Source organism: Varroa jacobsoni, unplaced genomic scaffold (assembly GCF_002532875.2).
Source record: "Varroa jacobsoni isolate VJ856 unplaced genomic scaffold, vjacob_1.0 scaffold_670, whole genome shotgun sequence".
NCBI lineage: Eukaryota > Metazoa > Arthropoda > Arachnida > Mesostigmata > Varroidae > Varroa > Varroa jacobsoni.
In genome coordinates this window covers 756,504-776,425 of record NW_019213572.1, presented here as the reverse complement: position 1 = coordinate 776,425, position 19,922 = coordinate 756,504, and the positions used below count along the sequence as shown (strand labels likewise).

Genomic DNA, 19,922 nt, shown 5'->3' with positions numbered 1-19,922 from the left:
TTCAATAATCGTAAAAGTCTGAATTTGGAATAAGAGCTAATATTAGGTATTAGAGAATTCTGATTGATCAATCTTTGATTACCTTGTCAGTTGCCCTATTGGGATTAGCCTGATATTCTCAAAACGGGGCAAAATTATAACTTTGGTTTATATATATATATTATAATTCTACATTACTTATATGTTAATCGTTTTTTTATTATTCGCTCAACTTACTATAAAACTAGGCGGTGTTGTAGTAAACAAGTATCTAAACCAATTTATCACGAGATTAGTTGGCCCTAAGAGCCTTAACGTATTAGTGGATAGTATAATGCAATAAGCCCGCATCACAAAACCCAGCAGCGGGTCGTAAAATTAGGATGTGTTGTATTTTAGATACCGCTTTCTAAGTAATTTTCGGATTCCTTTATTTTTTATCTGACATTGGCTTGTTCCGGTATAACACATATGTTAGACACCGCGATGGCTAGGGCGACTAATTCGCAAGCTGAAAAGTTGTCAGGAGTTGCTGGTCTGAGCCCTGATATAAAACATACACAGAACCATACATATAGGATTCATCTACATAACTGTTACTCGTATATCAGTTAATCAATTGATAAATAGACAGATGCATACTGGAAAAAGAAAATAAAAGACCATTCAAGGAAGAACGACCTGCAAGATATTAACACAGCCGCATCACGAACAAGAAAGAGGGGAAACAAAAATACACAAATTTACATAAACGCGTATGCGGAGACAGTTGCACATATTTGCCGTAGTAGTAGTTGCCAAAATCACCGAATAAAAAACAGCCACACACGCGGGTTCTTACTCCAAAAATTGGCCAAATTCCAGAAAATCGTGTCGAGATGTAAACTACAGAGCCTTATCTCAACTTTGCGGTTAATGTTACTACCGCGTCTGCAAGCAAACTATTTCCTTGCCGTTTGTCCGTTGTTCATTTTCTTTTCGCCTCTTCCTGATGCTCTACTGCTGTTTGACGTCGCCGTCATTGGCAGAGCCAGACGCCGGAGTGATACGGCCGTCGCTAGCACAAGTAGTGAAAAGCTGCTTCGGCGCTTGGTACTACCGGACTTCTGCTGCCGACTGGCTGGCCGTTACCTGCCCAAAAGTGGGTCAACTCGGCATTACTGCCTCCAGCAGCCCCAACAACTGCGACCACGTTGGTTACGCCAGTGCACGAAAACGGATAGATTGCATCGTTCTAGTCGTTGTGATTGCTGCTGGTGTTGCTGTGGCAGTTGTAGGTGCTGGATAGTGCTCGTCTACTGAAACGGTGCCTTTGCTAAAAAGTAGAAAACACCATTGAGAAGCGCCGAACAAGGGATAGAGGGAAAACGTGCGAAAGAGTGGGAGAGAAAAGTCAGCCGTAAGGATATAAATTTCAACTAGTTCTGGCTGATATTATGCTAGGTAGCGAGATATCGTCTTGAAGAAGTGAACCAACCAATATTTAGAATGTTGGCCGAAATAACTAGCAAGGTGTAAGAGCGGGTGTTAATGTTAAAATTAGTGAAAACTGTATAGAATACGGATGAGGCCTCAAATGAAAGGTGATTGTGTTGAACGCAAAAACTATTAATGTTTTTTCATACAGGTTTAAAAAGTAGTCACCTGTTTGTGCTTCAGAATTAATATTCATTACTAATAATGAAAAATATTGATTACGGCTTGCTCAGATAAGAGACTTTAATTTTCCAACATTGTCACTTGGACGACTTCTGAAATCTGACTATTTTTAAACCTTGTCAACCGATCTGAAGACACTACGGTGCTTAAGACAACTAGGAAGCAAGGTTACATCGTACTTACCGATGAATATACAGTTGTATCCTATATGTAGAGAATTATTTTTGTTAACCTTTCGTAAGTAAATCTCCAGGATCACTGATTTTGATCCATACAATCGAGGACTTCCCCCTATTGGGATTGTATTCATAGAGAATATGATTGGTTTTATCCGTGGTTACATAAATGGCATTGTAATCATACAACCAGCTATTACCCTAAATAACAGTACATCACTGTTCACTTCTTGTTTTCCCTATTATTCATACTTAGTTGATAATTTTGCAAATGCTGAGTTATGCTCGTTGGTCATGCTTTCCTTGGTACCGCACTCAGAGAAATGCTTCCAGCCATTCAGGCCACACCGTCCTGACGAAACGAGGCTGGGTAAGAAGGGAAGAGAGCTGATCGAGCAAGGTAGATTTTATTGCTACCACGTATCGATCGTGTTTATCACGACAACAAACAAAACCGTGTCAGATCCCGTGGCAGACGTTTTCCAGTCTAACGCCAAATTGGAGTTCGTTTAAATACAATGTTTTAACAATCATGAGGTCCTGGAAAATATTATGTTTCTCGGAGTGTGCGATATCAAATGGTTCTGTGCATACAGCATAAAATAATAAATATAACTACCTGTGAAGTATTTCAATGCAGACGCCTTTATTTTGTTCATTTACATACATTAATTCAAAATTCATGTTTGCAAAATTAGTATCAGCCATAAAACTATTACAAAGCAAACATATAAAAGTGGGTAGTAAACGAAGTAACCAAAAAATAGTTGCAGTAAACGAAGCGTCGATACGTCCGCATAGACCGCCTAAACACGACGTTGCAAGCAAAAGAGATGGCAAGTTTGGCCCACACGTAACAATGATATAATGACGAGGAAGAATATTACCTATACATATGAAAGTTAATACCTAGGCCTTAAGGTCACTCCTTGAAATTTTTTTCCATGCATCTTTATTTATAGGGCAATAACGTTACATGTGAGAATTTTCGTTCGTCGAAAACAGGCTCGACATAATAATCCTAAATGATAAAAATGGTAAAATTTACATAGTGCCAAATCCATGTCTACTGCAGCTCTTAAGCGCACCCGAAGGAACATCACTAACCATCCATAATATCTTACCAAATCATGTCGATGCTTGAAAATCCAGTTTAATTTTAGCTGCAGTTAGTCTAATATGTATAAATTTATATTTTTTATTGTAGTTAAGCAATGTTCGATTGATGCTTTTCACACCAGTAAGGGGTATCATTGCCCCTGTTTGAAATAACACTATAGTCGCTATGATATACGTTACAAGCGTAAATGTGACAAGCTTTTTTTGCTTTTGTTGGAGCAGGTCAAGACAGTTCAGTAAGAAACGGTGGCAGGCTAAAAAATAAGGTGCACATGGCTAGAAGGGGTGATCACTGATAATAGCAGCATATTCTATGCACATATTCCATATGTGTGAAAACAGTGAGACCGTTATATGGAAAGCGTTTGGTCGGTTATCGGAACGCCGTTCAGTATTGGCAAAGTTGTTTGAGAGCGTCGCAAATTTAATAGATGTATGTCCAAATTTATTTAGAATATGATCAATTTATTTAAGCTAGATGGACGGTATTTATAAATAAAATGCTTCGGATCGTTTCGTTTATATATCGTTTATTGTATAGCAAGTTATATTCTATATTCAATCAAGTTTTGACTCACCTCGCTTGCCCTTTCATGTTTAAAATCAAATGGTTTAATAGTACGAAATCTCCTTTCTCTGATTTTGCCAAAATGGCTATAAAGTTGTTATCAGCTTCAGTTGCAACGGGTCATAACATAGCATTCTTGCGATACTATATTGACAGAATGCAAACTATTTGTTGGTATGATAACTAGTAAAACAGCAGCGTAAATTGGCTGTCATAAAAGTGACGGGTTTTACACTAACGAAAGATGAATAATACAAAATATAAAACATTTCTAGTATATGAAAACTACCTCAGCGAAACGGATTTTTATTAACAAACTAAAAAAAGTTGTAAACAAGGTGCTCCATTTGCAGCTTCAGAAAAAAAAATCGTAACTTGAGCGATTGTAGTCTATTACAGTATAAACATATATACTGCAACATATGCACATATATATGTATATATTCAAGGTGGGGAAAGTCTCTTATCACTTTAACAGAAATCACACTGGGAATTTTCACTTTATTTTTCTTACTTTCGATTTTACAATATTTTACCAGATGTAGCATAAAGGCCCTCAAACTACCCACAGATTTTTGGATGGAGCAGCTTCTCATATATATATATATATATATATATATATATATCGTACTGCTTTTCTTCTTTAAGAAATATACGCTAGCAATTTTTTTCTATTTTACCTTAAAGTGCTATCTTCATATTGAAAAGAGCTATGCATTAAATGCAATCTTAAAAACGAGTATATAGCTTTAAAAAATGGAAGGTTACCCAGAGCAAATTGTAAATTTTGAAACGAGACACGAACTCTGAAACGAATCCTACAAGTTACCGCTTTGACACAAAAAGTCTAAAGCGATCCAGCAGCCCCATGTAGCGCATGCCAAGAAGTGATAGCAACAATGTCAACAATAGCGCAATGTCACCGTTACCTACAAATGTATAGAGGTGCCTCCACACTTTCCTTTCTTTTATTCAGCGCTGGAATTACCCTCGCTAGCGACTGTTGTCACTGCTGTTGTTTTCTATTTCTCATTTTGCCGTTGAAAGTGTTTCAACGCCTTCCTTTTTGGGTCATAGTTTTCCCACCGAATCTGGTACACAACGGCACCCTTGTCTTAGCGTACTGCTGTTATCTTCCTGTTGTCGTCAATGCATTTAACTGGAAACACCCAAAATTATTTCAACATTTAAGAGTGAGATGGAGCCGAAGTGAGTAAATGATGACACTATATCGGTGTGCTCATCACTTAGATAAGTACATGAAAAATCTTCAATTGCAATTATAGAACAAGCATTATATTGGAAAACGTAACTAAATATACCCTTAAAAGCCGATGTTTGAAACATACAGTCAAGAAAAATGGCTAGCCAGACAGACGCCGGTAACAGTAGTGGAATTTAATCCGTTTTCCTACTCTACAAATTGCACAAGTTCCTTTTATATTTCTATCGTTTTATTTGTCTTTATGCAACCGTTATAATTTTTACCGTTTGTTAAATACGAAGAAGTTCATTCTGTGGGGCTGCGGTTGTGTGAAATGTGCAAGTTTATGACATGTGACTATGATGCGACGCAGAGTACATAAATAAAGTTAGATGGCCACCATAAACGGCTGTCAAAAAAGCGGGCTATTAAGCTTCAACTCTCATTAAGAAGATTTGCCCTGACTAATCATGCAGCCTGGAGTGCCTCATAGCTTTTCGGCTTTGAAGTATTTTAGTCACTGTTCCATAAGATGTATGCGTTCAGTCTCATAAATGCGCAGGCTTCATAGGTCATCTGGCATTGTTGATAGTTCTTTTTTTTTTTCGATTCATCCGTCTATCAAATCTGTTTTTCAAAGAAACCTTCGCGCGGGATTTGAATCAGCGGCTTACGTTACAGAAGCTTATGATATCATCCTCGTTAAAGTCTTAGCCATCATTGGAAGTGTTCCAAAACAAGTCTTGCTGAACCTGCCCTTGTTTCCTCCGATTCTATGGACCGGTGAGATAATCACATTAGCAGCACCTCCTTCACTTTGTTTCCTTCTGCAGGCTTTTTGTTTCTCTGAGGTGTAAATCAGCCATGACAATTATTTGCCCTGCGAAACACATTTATGTGCTAACATAATTTAAACTGTAGATGTACTTGATGTTTATTTGCTCGCGATGGTGAAGGGTAAATATTATTTAATTGAACGTATATTTTAGTATAGTATTATTACAAAGTTACGCTTAGAAACGCGAGACAAGGGCTGCTTACAACTCCCATTAGATCCTAAACAAAATATACAAAGATGATACACTTTGGACGTCTCTACGGATCAAATTTTTGTTCAATAAAGATTTGTACGGAAAATTATTTAACAAAAGTTATATTAAAATATTGAGCTTTTGCAATTATATGAAAAGTTGTCAGCTATCCATTTGCAAACGCTAACAGTGTTATGCGTACTTATGTTTTACAGGCAAACGTATATTGTGGAAGTCTCGTACACATTCCTAAATTTGCATTCTACGCAGTTTTACTGGTAAGAACTTATAGTCTCGTCGAATTTTCGATGTTGTATGTAGCCGTTATGCGTACACGTAACATCAACCGTCAAAACAATGGCTCGTCATGTAGGCCTTTGCTTGTAACTGGGCTCCTAAAAAAAACCTGATGCGGTGGCCTAGGCCGTCAAGCCCATGGCTCAAAGAGCGCCAAGGGTCATTGTTTCAAGTCCCGCCCAGACACATCGTAGACAACCTGCAGAAATAAAGAACGTTATTTATACCAACAACTTCTCAATTTTCCATTTTTAAGGATAACAAGGAAAACAGCAGTAGATGATTGTGTATTGTAGATGATTGAATTTATTTCCGAAAATCTAGTTAAAAGGGCAGAATAGATCAAGCATAATATTGTAAGACATGCTAGTTAGCTAAAGAGAAATGATATGTACTCAAGGTACGTCTTTACATTACATTAAATATAAAATGTATGTTTAACAGCCCACCTTGGGGAACAATTCTTGACAGCGTAATTAGGACGCATTGATAGGCTCATACCAAATGTCTTTTAGTCACATTGAAGTTGTGCAACTTGATCTTAGTTGAATAACTCGTGAATGCATAAACTACTTGAATGAATAAAAAAAGAACAGTTAGCAGCTGCAACAATGGTGTTGCTAGAGTCACAATGTCACAGGATAATCCCTGGGTCCGCTATGTCCTATGACTGTGCAATAGCAAGCACATAACAGGCACAGGGCATGTGCGTCCCTCGAGGCACATGCAAATCGGAACTGTGTGTGACTATAGGAATTGTTCTCCTATAGGAGAGTCAGCTAAGGAGCCACAATAGTCAACAAGGCAGAGAGCAATAAAGGAGGTAATTGCCATTACGGGAAATTAGAAGCCATTCTAAGAGGTATGTCAATAGCTACTGTATTGAATTGAAGTTAACTAGACCCCTTGACAAAGTGCAGGAGCTCCACTAAGACACAATTGCAATGAAGTCAGAAGGACAGCCGACACACATATTGACGGCGCTATTTTTTTTTTCTAAGTAGTGTCAGCTTCAATAAGACAGACGTATAGCTTAGGAATAGATTCATCTGCCCTCTGCTTCAATTGAAAGCAAGAAGAAATTCACCAAACAATATGTGTTTGCAAATTATACAGTGACGCTTCTGAATGACGAATTTCCCGGAAGAGTGCTGGAAATGTGTAAGGTGCCATGTATAAAGTTTATTGTTTCTGTTTCGACAGATGTTTTAGCTACTGCAGTGTTCACAGACTTACTTAACCGGCTGGTAGCTCGCTTCGTTACCAAGCTGCTGCTGCTGCTGCTGCCCCTATCATTTGAATGATTGGGGACTAATGTCGATCCAGGGCAAGTAAAAGACGCCACTCTAAACCTCCATCCCCGAAACCAACCGGTCTACAGATGTGATCTGCGGATGAGGGTACTCCGCAGGTGATTGATGACCCTCACATGTAACCGGATGATTAATATGCATCTGTTTAGATAAGATGATTAGTTATTCATTAAAGTTTTGCTATGTATTTTCGCCGAGGGAAGCAATGCTAGACGGCAATACCGGACGTAAAACTCAAGGTATCTGGTTACTTGTCTACGTGAAATGAGGGTGAAAAATTAAGTTGAAAGAAAATGGAGAGATAAGCGCCCTGATACCTTTTACTCTTGAAATCGGAAAAGTAGTTACTAATTTTACAGTGGTCTTATAATAATACTAATGTCTTAAATTTAAAATGTTTTTGTTTGTAATTACTGAAATCTGTCGGCGCCGATATTCCCGCAGTGGGCGGTAGTGGCTAATACACGGTGGGAACCAATTCCTAAAATATACTATATTAAACTTTTATACAGGTATCGTAAAGTAAACAGGGCAAAAAAGATAACGTGATATATAACACTACACGTAGGAAGCCTAATAATGTCTACGTTAAACGTAAATGCGCGATGAGCTCAAATTCTCGAGTCGTCGGATCATTCGAGAAGATTGCAAACATTGAGCTACAAATGCCATACTACCGTTTAGCGACTATAGCATACATGTACCCATTCGGCATCCAGATGACTCAACACGAACTTTAGAATGTTCACAGCGAAAACATTTGATTTCTACCTTCAATTCGATAAAACTATTTCCACCGAACTCGTTCATTTTTTTCACAGAGGAATAATAGAAGGCACAATTAGCTTATAGGCTATATTCATAAAGCATGTATCACAATACATATTCTCTATAGATGCATAACATATTTTTGCGGAGACCACCAGATGGCTCCGGTTGTGATACAAGTCGCCTAAACCTTTCAGGTGACTGGTAGGAATCAGATAAATATTGCAATATCTCTTCAATTATCGTAGAGGCTCAACGGCCAAGGCGTGTCGTTTGTTATCAAATAGAATTTACTAATAATAGACAGGAATATAATGTAATTAACCGTTTCATCAAAAGATCACACAAAAGCTAATTTTAATGCTTCTCAGATTAGTTATTCACGCAGTTTTATCGATAGTGGCAAAAGGGGATACATGTACGGATGCAGAACCTAACCCAAAATAATATATTGGCTTTCTGATCCGGAAAATTTACGTTCATACTCACTATAGCTGCCGTATTTACTGGTCCTGCTCTATTCTGCTTCTGAATAACGTCCATTCAGGTTTCTGTTTCTCTAACAGAACATCAAGCGAAAGAAGGCAAACTAATCAAAAAGCGCATAGAAATTGTTACTCTAGATAAATTCAGCTCCAGACGAAGGACCAGCGAAAAGTTTCGAAAAATGTCAGCCTTAAAGCAGATGGTCACTTCGTGGCAAGCTGTTAATCTTATTCTAAGTCATATTGATTTTCTCTATGGCTGTTACCAGTTGGCATAGTCCAATGTGTTTGGCAAAAGCAATAGGTAACTTGCGCGGCTCCATCATCTTTGACTTTCATCGGACTCACACTAGAACGTGTGGATATGTATTAGAAGGCATTTAGGTTCGCAAACGAATGCGAATATCTGACGTAGCTCAACGTGAAATCATAGAAAATCTGTAATAGGCTGAGTCTGATAGCCAGGCAATAGCACGAAAAAGTCAGATTTGATAATAATTATTTACTCTTAACCATAATTAGAAAAGCAGTGGTGAATATAATAGCACTAGTAAATAGTGAATATATACATATATTCACTAATATGTATTGCATAAATAGAATTATTCTAATAAAGCCTGAGGCTTCAGAAGTCGCATTGATTTCCTTAGGGGAGGGGGGGGCCTTTGTCACTTCAGAGCCTGTCTTGCCAAACGTTCAAAAAACGTCTGAAACATTGCAAAGCAATTGCTAGTAGACAGTCTGCATCCATGAGACCCGCTCTGTATGGCAAAATTAAACGATAGCGCCTCTGGATGTATCGGTCCGAAGAAAATGGAAACAACGAATATGGCTGAGACAACGGAGATGGCAGCAGCCGATAGGGTTTACGGTAAACTAAATAGAGAGCTCTGCCATAACTAGGTCTGTTACCGTTATGAACGAATACCTACGGTGAGACAACTAACGCTGTGCCAAACTGATTAGAACAATCAAGTGCGCTTACGCCAAGACTGGTACAACAGAATACCCCCATATGTATGGCACCAAGTCAAATGGCGCTCGTCTCAGCTTTTGCTATGTCGGATTGAAAATATCGTGACTATATCGAAACACGGCATTCGTATCCAGTTTTTTTTTACGGCTATTTCCATCGACAGTCATCGACAAGTTGTTTTGTTGTTGTTGTTGTTGTTGTACGGCAGACATAATTTGCGATGCGACTTTGTTGCGAAAAGTTGGTGACACATGTTAGATTAACTTAATTTTCACGATGTGAGCGCATATTAAAGACTATTATTTATTATAAGCTATTATTTAACCATCTGCAACACATAGATTTGCTTGAATTACCATAGCGCTAAAGGCTCGAGAAATAACCGGCGTTTGCTTCTATTTTGACTGGCCAAGGAACTGATATAGTATGAGCATTTTCAGAAAGCTTGTTCCTTAGTTACACTTCTCATTATTGTGTGTTTACCTTCAGGGTAAGATTGTATGCATTTGGCAGGACGGGCGAATAGTGGAACTCGATTTGGCTCTGGCGATTCGGTCAGTGATATAAATAGATTCGACAGTAGAAGAAGATATTCATAGTTGTTGTTATTCTAAAATGAGGCTCTGTGTCAGCGTCAGCAATTGGCTCCACATTTTCTAGCAGCTTCATTATTTCACAGAAACCGTTCGTTGTACGCAATATAGATATTAACTACAGTAGTCAGTCTTGAGCGTTTGTTATCTCAACTAACAATGGGTCGGCCGTCCTTGCTCCTCTACAAACGAGAAACGACAAAGCAAAGCAGTAAATTAATGTCGCTAATTGAACCAGCAGTGAGACCCTATAGCAAGCCAAATAGATCGGACCAAATTGCATATATATATATATCTATGTATCGCTAATGTACGTACGCGCCTATAGGGACTTCTACCGGGATGACGGGAAAGAAAAAGTGAGCGAACGAACGAAGCAGTACTGATCAATTGTTATCTTAGGAATCTCAGCTTGTTTCAGGCCGAAACAGGATTCTTACTACTCGAATGCCTGTCTGTGCACGCTTTTAAGGCCGATCACGATATTTTCCAACACGAAACATGTTTCGAATGCGCTAGGATGATGTTATTCTGTTTTATGCAGCAATTTTATGCGTAAACAGTGAACATATGTCACTTCTACTAATCTAAAGCCGAACGAGCAAAACTTGCGAATGAATTTTAATTATATTTTTTCAGCATAATTCACGCTATAGTTCAGGTGACTTAAGATTTCTGAGAAAAAAAAATCTGTATCGCCGCATTAACCACTGGATCTCAAGGCTTTAAGCTGCCCTCAAGGTCATTGGGTACAAAACGTCATAAAATTATGCTGTTTCATAACTGCACAACGTTTCGCGATATTTATTCGCTTTTGAAAGATGCATCTCGGAGTCGTAGAGTATTTAGATCGATGGACTTTTCGGTGAACGCGTTATGGGCGGTCTGTTTTCAAACACGCTAGGAAAAAATTTTGAATCCGAAACTGGGTAAGATAACTATGGGATCGTCGATCTTTCTCAGAATGCGTGTATGTAGGTAAACAAAACAAATTGGGACCTGAGCGAGCGTCGAGGACGAAAATGTAGGGAGGCCTGCTTCGTCGAACCATAATCAGTAATGAAAGATGTAGTTTCTACGATCATCGCAGGCGATGACACCAGTTAGTAGATACTAATGACCCGCAGGTACATCATCCTAAAGCACATGTAACCTATAGTGTCTATTTGACAGTCTAGTCCAGACAGAACCCACCGCAGGCCCGGTAACCTCTGACCCGGCGATCGTGGCTGACATGTGCAACCACCGAGTAGAAAAGATAATGAACAAGCTATACTCCTATTACAGAACAAGAATCGCAACAAGAAAAATGAGGTAATTTATAGTTGAGGCCTCTCTATCTCATAAATGACGATTTTTTTTTAAATTTCGGTAACATTTCCATAGGAAAATTGCTCAAATCGCAACATAATGATAAAACTGTAATTTGAGATTTACAAGATTAACTCTTGTAACCAAATGGCAGAACGAGTATTGACTGAGAATGAAAAAAAAACTATCTTTGTCAAAAAATTAGACTGATCCAAATCAAAAATTAGGTCAGACTGAACGACCTAATAAACCATTGGCACGTATTATTGCAATGAAGACTTCTCTGGATAATATTGCCAAGTTTATACTTGTATTTCACTGATAAATATTCGCCAATACTTAGAAAACAAAAAAGCGCTAAGGGATTGTTCTCATTCTATTAATAACAACCAATAGTGAATAGGTAATTATTTTAGATAAAATAATCTTAAATGTTTAGGCCATAGTATCGTACTAACTTTCTTTCAAAGACAGAGCTTGCAGCTTAAGCTAGGGCCTTTGTGTCTCAAATAATTATTCATGGATTCTTGATACAAGACCAACCAAAAGTAGATTTCTAAAATCGAGGCGACGCTTATTTACGAAAAGTTAGACAGTGGATTTTTGTATACGGCGTAAACACTGTTTAAACATTTGCATAAAAAAAATCTAACGAATGCTGCCGGTAGGGCAACTGATATGAAATGTACCGTGTTGTAACTACTGAGATTCACCAAAAGAAACTATCCATTTAACATATGGCAACGAGGGTATTTCATATTGATGATCGACTAAAGCTAAAGGGTTTCAATCGTCTTACTAAGCAAATAGCTTTTGTTAGTAGCTAAATTCTACAGCTGTAGCTATACTGTTATTATCCGTGTCATGTGTGCATTTTGATAGGTACACGTAAATTATTATAGCGATAACTTAATACGGTATCTCTTGCAGCCGCATCATAATAGAAATGACCTAACCAAGATCTGATTATAGAAAAAGAGTATAAGAATACTATTTTTGAACTTTTTTTATCTACCATTAGATCCTTACTGTAGATGTATAGGCCTGTATGGCATTTATGGTTCTCGCTTTAATTCTAAATACTGGACTGGGTTTGAATAGGACAGGTTCTTACTAAACACTTGCGACATATCATTGTTATACTTCACCTCAATGCCATTCGTCGCGCCTTTTCAAAATTAAGGCTACGAAAAGTCGCTTGGGTTAGTCATCTAATATCAGTGTCAGAATAATATAGCAAAGTTAATTCCTGAAAACAACAACCAATGCACAAAAGCGTCCAGTCTTGGCCGCACGAACAATCAATAAGAATTTGGCCATATTCCTGACTCGTTGGATACGTAGTTGATTCTGAACGCCACACGGATAAACACAAAAAGCCTACTACCCAAAAGTGATCGGATCACACTTGTATAAAACATTACTGCTTTACTGAAATTCGTATAGGGGTGCAGTCAAAACTACGGACTTTCTCGCAAATGATACGGAAGCAATTTAACCGAGACGGGCACCGAATCTAGTCCGACTTAAACTAGATCTTATAAACAGAATAGACTGAAGTTTTAGATGTCCTGGTTCTGCATGATTATAGTGCGTAGTCGATATTTGTGTCGGAATAGTTATATCATAATGTAAACAACTTAACCGAATGTAATAAATGAACAAATACTAATAAGCAAGGTAAGGTGAGATTTGATAAAGCAGCCACGAGCCAAGAACACGATAAGAACGTGACCCATCAATTTTTTTTTTATCTTTAATTTAATTTTTTTATTTACATTTCAATGTAAGTATTAGTGTAATATCATCCGTCAAGAGACAGACTATTTTAGTACTGATTCAAAATGGAGTGCAGCACAAACTCACGCGAACGCTTTGAGAAGAATGAAACTATAGCCATGGTATAGTCAATAAGGCCAACCAATAAATTAACTAGGCCGATGCAATTGAAATGAATTTACCAATACGTCTATCTTAACACAGCGTCGAATTTAAAACCTATAAGGAAAATTGCTGCAGTATAGTAAAGTCCTAAGATTAAATTGCCTTTCGTGAAAAAAATTGCATTCAATATAATACATAAGTATAAGTTGCACTAAAAATAGATACAAAACATCTATATATATATATATATATATATATATATATATATATATCTGTTAAGAACATGCTTAACAAAAGTATCGGACACAAAAACAGAAATGCTAATAAAGCCATCAGAATAATTCTTTCGGTATAGTTTTGTAACTTGTTTCACTAGAAGTTGTGGGTCTTGCTAGATTTATCTGGGATTTTCCCAAGAGGTTTATAAACCATACAGGCGGCTCTCTCACAGCTCAGTCTATCTTTTTATAGTCACAATCCCTGTTTTTGTTTTTTTATAATCATTTGCAGCAGTAATTTTGCCGATGTTGAGCGGCCGCTCGCTTAGCGTTCATAGCTTGTACCACAAGGCACTTAGAGGGATCCATGACAGCTTAAAAGTTCAGTACAAGTCCGTAACAGGAAGTGGACTGGTGTCATTTCCGACTGCTCTGCAAGGCACCTTAAGACATGCATATGGTTCGGTTCCGTTGATTCCGAGAAGAAGCCAAACAGTTACATGCAATGTGCAAGGTAGAAAGAAAACAATTGAAAAAGTTCTCAACTTAAATATGTATGTACACGTTAAACAACTTACAGCACAAAGCGACAATGCAAGAGCTGTTTTGCGGTTGTTCCGAGAGCTTATCAATGACATAACAATAGTTGTGTTTTAGTTAAAAGAGATTTGTATCATTGAATCTTGTAATGGGCAGAGACTCCAAAATGTTCGACCAACCAAAAACACTCGTAGCACAGAGTGTACGACTTGAACGCATACATAGTTAAAGAAACAAAACGTACATACATAATCGTACTTTAAGGATACGAGTACAAAACAGTTTGAAAAACAGGCCACATTTTACTGTTGATAAAATCAACTGGTTGCAATTGCGTCAAGATATAATAATCAAGAAACTCTGAGGAAGACTTGAGCGGGACGCTTAATAATGTCACAATAAAAAAGTGATTTGCTTCTTTGTTTAGTTTAGGTCCAGTTTTCGTTCCAGATCACATGCTTTGAAGGCCGTTTAAAGGACTTCCTTGCCTAAACAAGCTCCAGTGATGTACATATTCTTGTGTTTAATATTTATTAAACGCTGTTATACTTTTGCGCAACAAATGTTACTCAACTAACGCAAGATCCTTGGTTACTTACATAAGTGCCTCTCACCAGTCGGGAGTTCTTGCAAACTCCTATGAGAGAGAACTTCTAGATAAATTCTAAAAAGCTTCGGTTTGCCGGAACAGTTAAATCTAGAGTAGGATATACCCAACAATGTAGATCATATGCAGGACTGTAGCTGCGCAAGGTGTTAGATGCAGAATATTAGACCATGCAAGCTAAAATAGGTTTATGAAGGAAACCGTGCTATTTTTCGTGCTCGATTTCGATATTCTAATTACTATCAGCTGAAAAGCAGGTATACGTTCATTCAGTCAGAATTTGAATCGACCGTATTTTGCCTATCGGTTTAACGCTGCCGCCAGTTTCCTCCAGGCTGTATAGAGCCATTACTGAGCTTGATCAGATAGCTTCATGTCTCCCATTAGCCACCTGTAACCTCGGTACTATATAGAAGGATCGGATCGTAAAAGGTCTCGAAAAACTGAGCCGAAGAAAAGCGTCGTTTTAAATGCGTGTTGAATTTGTAGCGCTCAGTACGCAAACGACCGTGAATCTTCCGCTAGAAACACCTCAGGTCGCGTTTTACTATTGGCCGCGCCGCTGTCCTTACTAGAAAGCTAAATAAACAATGGTTGATGGAGAATTTGACCAATCGCTGTGTAACATATGGCTACGTTACTACGTATTTTATGACGTCCAATGCTACGCCAATATACGTAAAATACCGTGCGGTAGTATTATTGTTGTTGCATCCATATTCTTAAAAATCATCAACTTGACAAAGATGAATAAACGCCGCATTTTTTTCGAATCTCAATAATCAATCGGAAGGCGGAATGCTTATTTGTCTGGTTTTAATGCGGAGCTCTTATATTTTTTCCAATTTACATATTGCCACAAAAGGATATTTCTTTTTTAAGCTTCTCATTTGGTATTCTATTCTCAAGTACGTAAAGGATGACGCATTAATTCACCTAACTTAAATGAGAAGTTTATCATTGGCTACAAGCGTTTTTTGAACACACGGAACAGAGCTGAAGTTTAAAAAAATTAGCTATCCCGTAACAGAACCTGAAAACAAAATAGTTCGCGACTAACCTTTGGTAAATATCATTGAGGAAGACTTCTAGGAAATTGTACTTAGGTACAGATTTATTGAAAGTATGTTCCTACGGAGCTCGAAACATTTCGGCCTCAACACCTCCGTTTTAAATAATATTGCCTACGGCTCGATGAAAATCATCTTGCATATATGTACGCTAGTGATTAGTAATTGAACGGTAAGATGACGCTGGCAACTGGATGAGAACGAGACTGAATAATTTAAACTAACATATTTATACGCTGTCCATATTTTATAATCCATACTTATCTAAGCAACATCTGTAATACTTGCGCATAAAATTGCGCCTATCTTAGAAGCTAACACTATTTTTTCAGCCTCCAACAGGCGGTTTGATTAGCATAAAAACATGTTGTCTAGTTTGTAAAACAAGAAGTCACAGTAGATTCCTCTCCAAGGTAAGCCTACAAACTTTAGGCCATCAAAAGGTACTATCTCATAACCTACGAAAAAGACCGCATTCATAAACATAAACAATGACGTTTTTTATTTCCAATTGGAAGTTAATAAAATCGAACTCTTTTATTTGACAATATTGCTCAAGAGCCTGCGACATACACTTGCATGCCGAGCGAGGCAATCAAAATGCATCGATTTGACCGCTTTCTTCAGATAATTTCGTAGGCAACACAGGAGTATAGCTGGCCTCTATTTTACAAATGCGTTTAAGTAAGATGGTCGAGTGTAGGGTCTGAAGTTGGCATTAAAATGCCGGGTAGACGAAGATGCAAATGAATTGTTATTACTTGGATCCGCAAAAGCAGTCATAGGTCGTACGGGAAAAATGTTAAGTCGCTAATTGATATTTTAGAAAGACTAAATGGATGCAGAGGTCATCGCATTTAGGCTATTATGGCTGTTCAGTAAGAGTTTTAAATACTGCATAAAAGTAGCAAGCGCTGTAGGAAAGCTGTGATTAAGTCCTACGGCTCGAAATATTACTAAAAATCATGTTAAAAAGTCTAACACACAGTTTTGATCAGCGAGTTTCGATCTACACTATGGGCACGGTTTCTAACCAAAAGAGGACATTATCGCTAAATTGTACCTGAAGGTACAGGATTTAAGCAGCGAAGCATCGATTTTGTTCTCAATGGAAGATGCAAGTTATATGGAATCTGAATTTACAATTAAGATATTTCATCACAACTTTAAATGAATAAAACTTGGAAGGAATTGATGGCTTCAATGGCCGCTGTTAAAACACACTGGAAAAGGGAAGGAAGCAAATTAGGCAGAAAACAAACAGAAACCTTTTGTTACATCTGTACAGATTACATTCATGGAGACGACGCACGGAAATCATAGGTAACGGTTAATTGATACTTGAGATCAGGACTTGAGAATATGTGCTATGTTGGATTAGTCTAGTAGAACTTTACTTACGGATGACCTTAGATGCTGGAAATGCTGTTTAATAGATTTTTAAGTTTTTGCCTTTAGGAGCTATTCAGGACCCCGGAATTAGAGAGCTAGCATCGGATTCAAGCGATTATGCTATTTGCATCCTATTTAGTCAAGCTTACAGAAAACATAGTTGAGCGGTCGTTTAGGTCTCGTATTAAGTTTACGTTAGTTCATTGAGGCCATAGTCCTAATAATCGAAACTGAATGAACTGCACAAAATGACCTTTATTAGGTATAATCAAAGAAGAGGTGGCAAATTTTAAAGATTTTAAATAAATATAATTATCTTACATCACATATTGATAAACACATTAATAATGCACCAAGAACAGGCAAGCAGTAGGTAGGCTTAGAAGTAGCACAAAATTATTATTTTACAAGGAAAATATATCGAATTCCGTCCGTATATGTGATGTGTACATACGAGCGACGGTTAATTTATATATATATATAAACTTGTACCTTGTTATTGGTAGGCAGTACACGTTTTTATGACTACTCGTCTCAAGCGTAAGTATATACCTACTGACGTGTTTATTTTCACAATTCTTATATGACCTTGAACATCTTATTTCGGCGGAATACCTCGATCCTTCGCCAGCCTACTTTCATATTCCATGTACCTACCGTAACGTACCGCAGTCTTCGCGCTGCGGAAGCGACCGCTTGACCGCGGGTTAACTGTACCTTGGGATAACATCGATCTTCTGCTGCGGACCTGGTGGCAGAAACCGGTCAGTCGGAGGCAATACTACAATTTTCCAAAGTGGGTGACGCCGTCTATGACACCATTCCTTACCTTCAACACCATAAGGCTCAGAAACCTCACATATTGCGTTTGTTCAAATCCACACTCATCTTATCAAGCAAGGTTGATAGTTTCAAAGGCGGGCGAAATTCGTTAGCTTCGCTGTTGTATATAATTCTCCGTAAGATATAGCTGTTCTTAATGTGTTTATTTGGGATCTTTTTGTTTCTCTGTGAAATGGTGCGCACACAGGTGGCTAAGTCAGCGAAACACTCAAATGCCATCACTAAAAGATTTTAGACAGTAAGCATGCCTACCAGATGCATTGGTTTCCTTCCGAGTTGACAGAACAGGAATGTCGCATTGACATTATTCTTCAGGGCTTTATCACAGAGTCTTGTATATCCATTTATCCCGCTAAAGTTCCCCGTTCAGGTCTAACGGAACGTTGAATTAGCTTGAAGTCAGCGTTGACCTTCTGCTCTATGCAATGCCAAGCTATCAGGATTAAGTCGAAACGAGAGTTTACCTTAGCCACACTGTCAAATTTCCTGTAAGAAGCCGATCTTGTGGTCGTTGGCGAAGAATGTGGTAACAAAGGCGTTCAAACCTAGCTCCAGCACGAAACTTTGTTTCCTGTTCTCCATCCATGGAAAGAAGCGAACTTCGGCGACCTAGTGCCTTTCTTTGCCCGGGACATTCCGCACGCATCGGTTTCTTTTTTTCTTTACTCTTGAATCGAATCAAAACGGGCGGTGCTAAGCTCTAATTGGTCGAAATGCCACTTGTTTTCATCTAAATCATACCCATGCTCCTTTAGCTTCAGTTGGTGGATGGGCTATATCCCATCTTTGGACCGTTCCTCCATGTTCCTTGCCACCAAAATGAAGCACATTGACTTATCGTTAGTAGGACGAATACTATATAACCACTCACTCCAATATACAACTACACTGGCAGGATGTTGTTTTACCACTAATATATCGATACACTGATATGATTGTGCAGATTGGGAAAAGTATCAAGGAACGCGTTTATATTTCAGTCGGCGTCACCAGCAATGGTTTTTCGGCCGTTGCATTGTTGTCTCTTCAGTTGATTGCGCAGTCAGGCAACTGACAGATGACGACGGAGTCGACGTGAGAGAGAAAACGCATACATTATTCATGAACATGCACGCCAACGACAAATGACATCAAGAACGCAGACTGTGGTTGATTCGAACGCATGTACTAACAATGAACGCTGTGGGCAAAGGTAGTAGTTGCAGCCCCTACGATTATAGTAGCTTGTGCCAGCAATAGCAGTTTACGGACAAACAACTGCCAACAGTAGCAGGTGTCTGGTCCACGACAATATACTGCCGTCATCGTCACAGAGTTGCTTTTTCCTCTTCTGTGCCTATTCAACAAGCCTCACCTGATTCTCATTTATATTGTACAACAAAAACTACGGGGGCGTGACTAACCTCCACGCATTGTCGTCATATCCCACTTGCAAAGATGTTTATTCTTGTCTGCTTTTAAAGAAAAGCACCAAACGAGGAAACCGTACAAACGTAGCAAACAATACGGTAATTAAATTTCCCCTTCTTTGGTCTGCTGCATCTCGTTATGGCGCACTCCTTAAAATACGATATAAAGCGTTCTAACCTTACACCTGATCGATAAACACGGTAGACAAAAGTATCCTAGGTGTTAGGGTAAAGCACCGACTGAGAGAATGCTTAACGATGCTGGACGTGAAACTTGAAAAATATTACTGAACCAAACCCTAACGTTCCCGTAATTGTATAGTGGTCACGGACATTCCTCCTATAGTTGCCGACAGTGAGATGATCTAGGTTCCAAACAAGGCATAACTCTACGTCGTGCCAATATGGGAGCAATGTTAGCAGAGAAAGTGAAAGTCAAAAAAAAAAACACTTGTTTAAACCACGCTTCGGTAAGGAGTT

General features: G+C 38.3%; 1 protein-coding gene and 1 long non-coding RNA gene across 9 annotated transcripts in view; one reads left to right on the top strand and one right to left on the bottom strand.

Annotated features, from left to right (window-relative positions):
- Positions 1-1,201: 1,201 nt before the first annotated feature.
- The window catches only part of LOC111262520 (protocadherin Fat 3), a 162,520-nt gene continuing 143,799 nt past the window's right edge, over positions 1,202-19,922 (top strand). For 4 of the 8 annotated variants that reach the window (XM_022836836.2, XM_022836838.2, XM_086969178.1 and 1 more), the window contains exon 1: positions 4,671-6,014. The gene's annotated coding sequence lies outside the window, so the exon portion shown is untranslated. Of the gene's footprint in view, positions 1,379-4,622; positions 6,015-19,922 lie in introns of those variants that run through there. The other 4 variants (XM_086969181.1, XM_086969179.1, XM_086969180.1 and 1 more) reach the window with 4 other exon arrangements.
- LOC111262522 (uncharacterized) lies at positions 3,517-19,267 on the bottom strand. Its single transcript, XR_002681667.2, has 2 exons — positions 18,286-19,267; positions 3,517-4,660 (listed from the first exon to the last, which is right to left on the bottom strand). It is a non-coding gene; the product is annotated as an uncharacterized LOC111262522 (long non-coding RNA).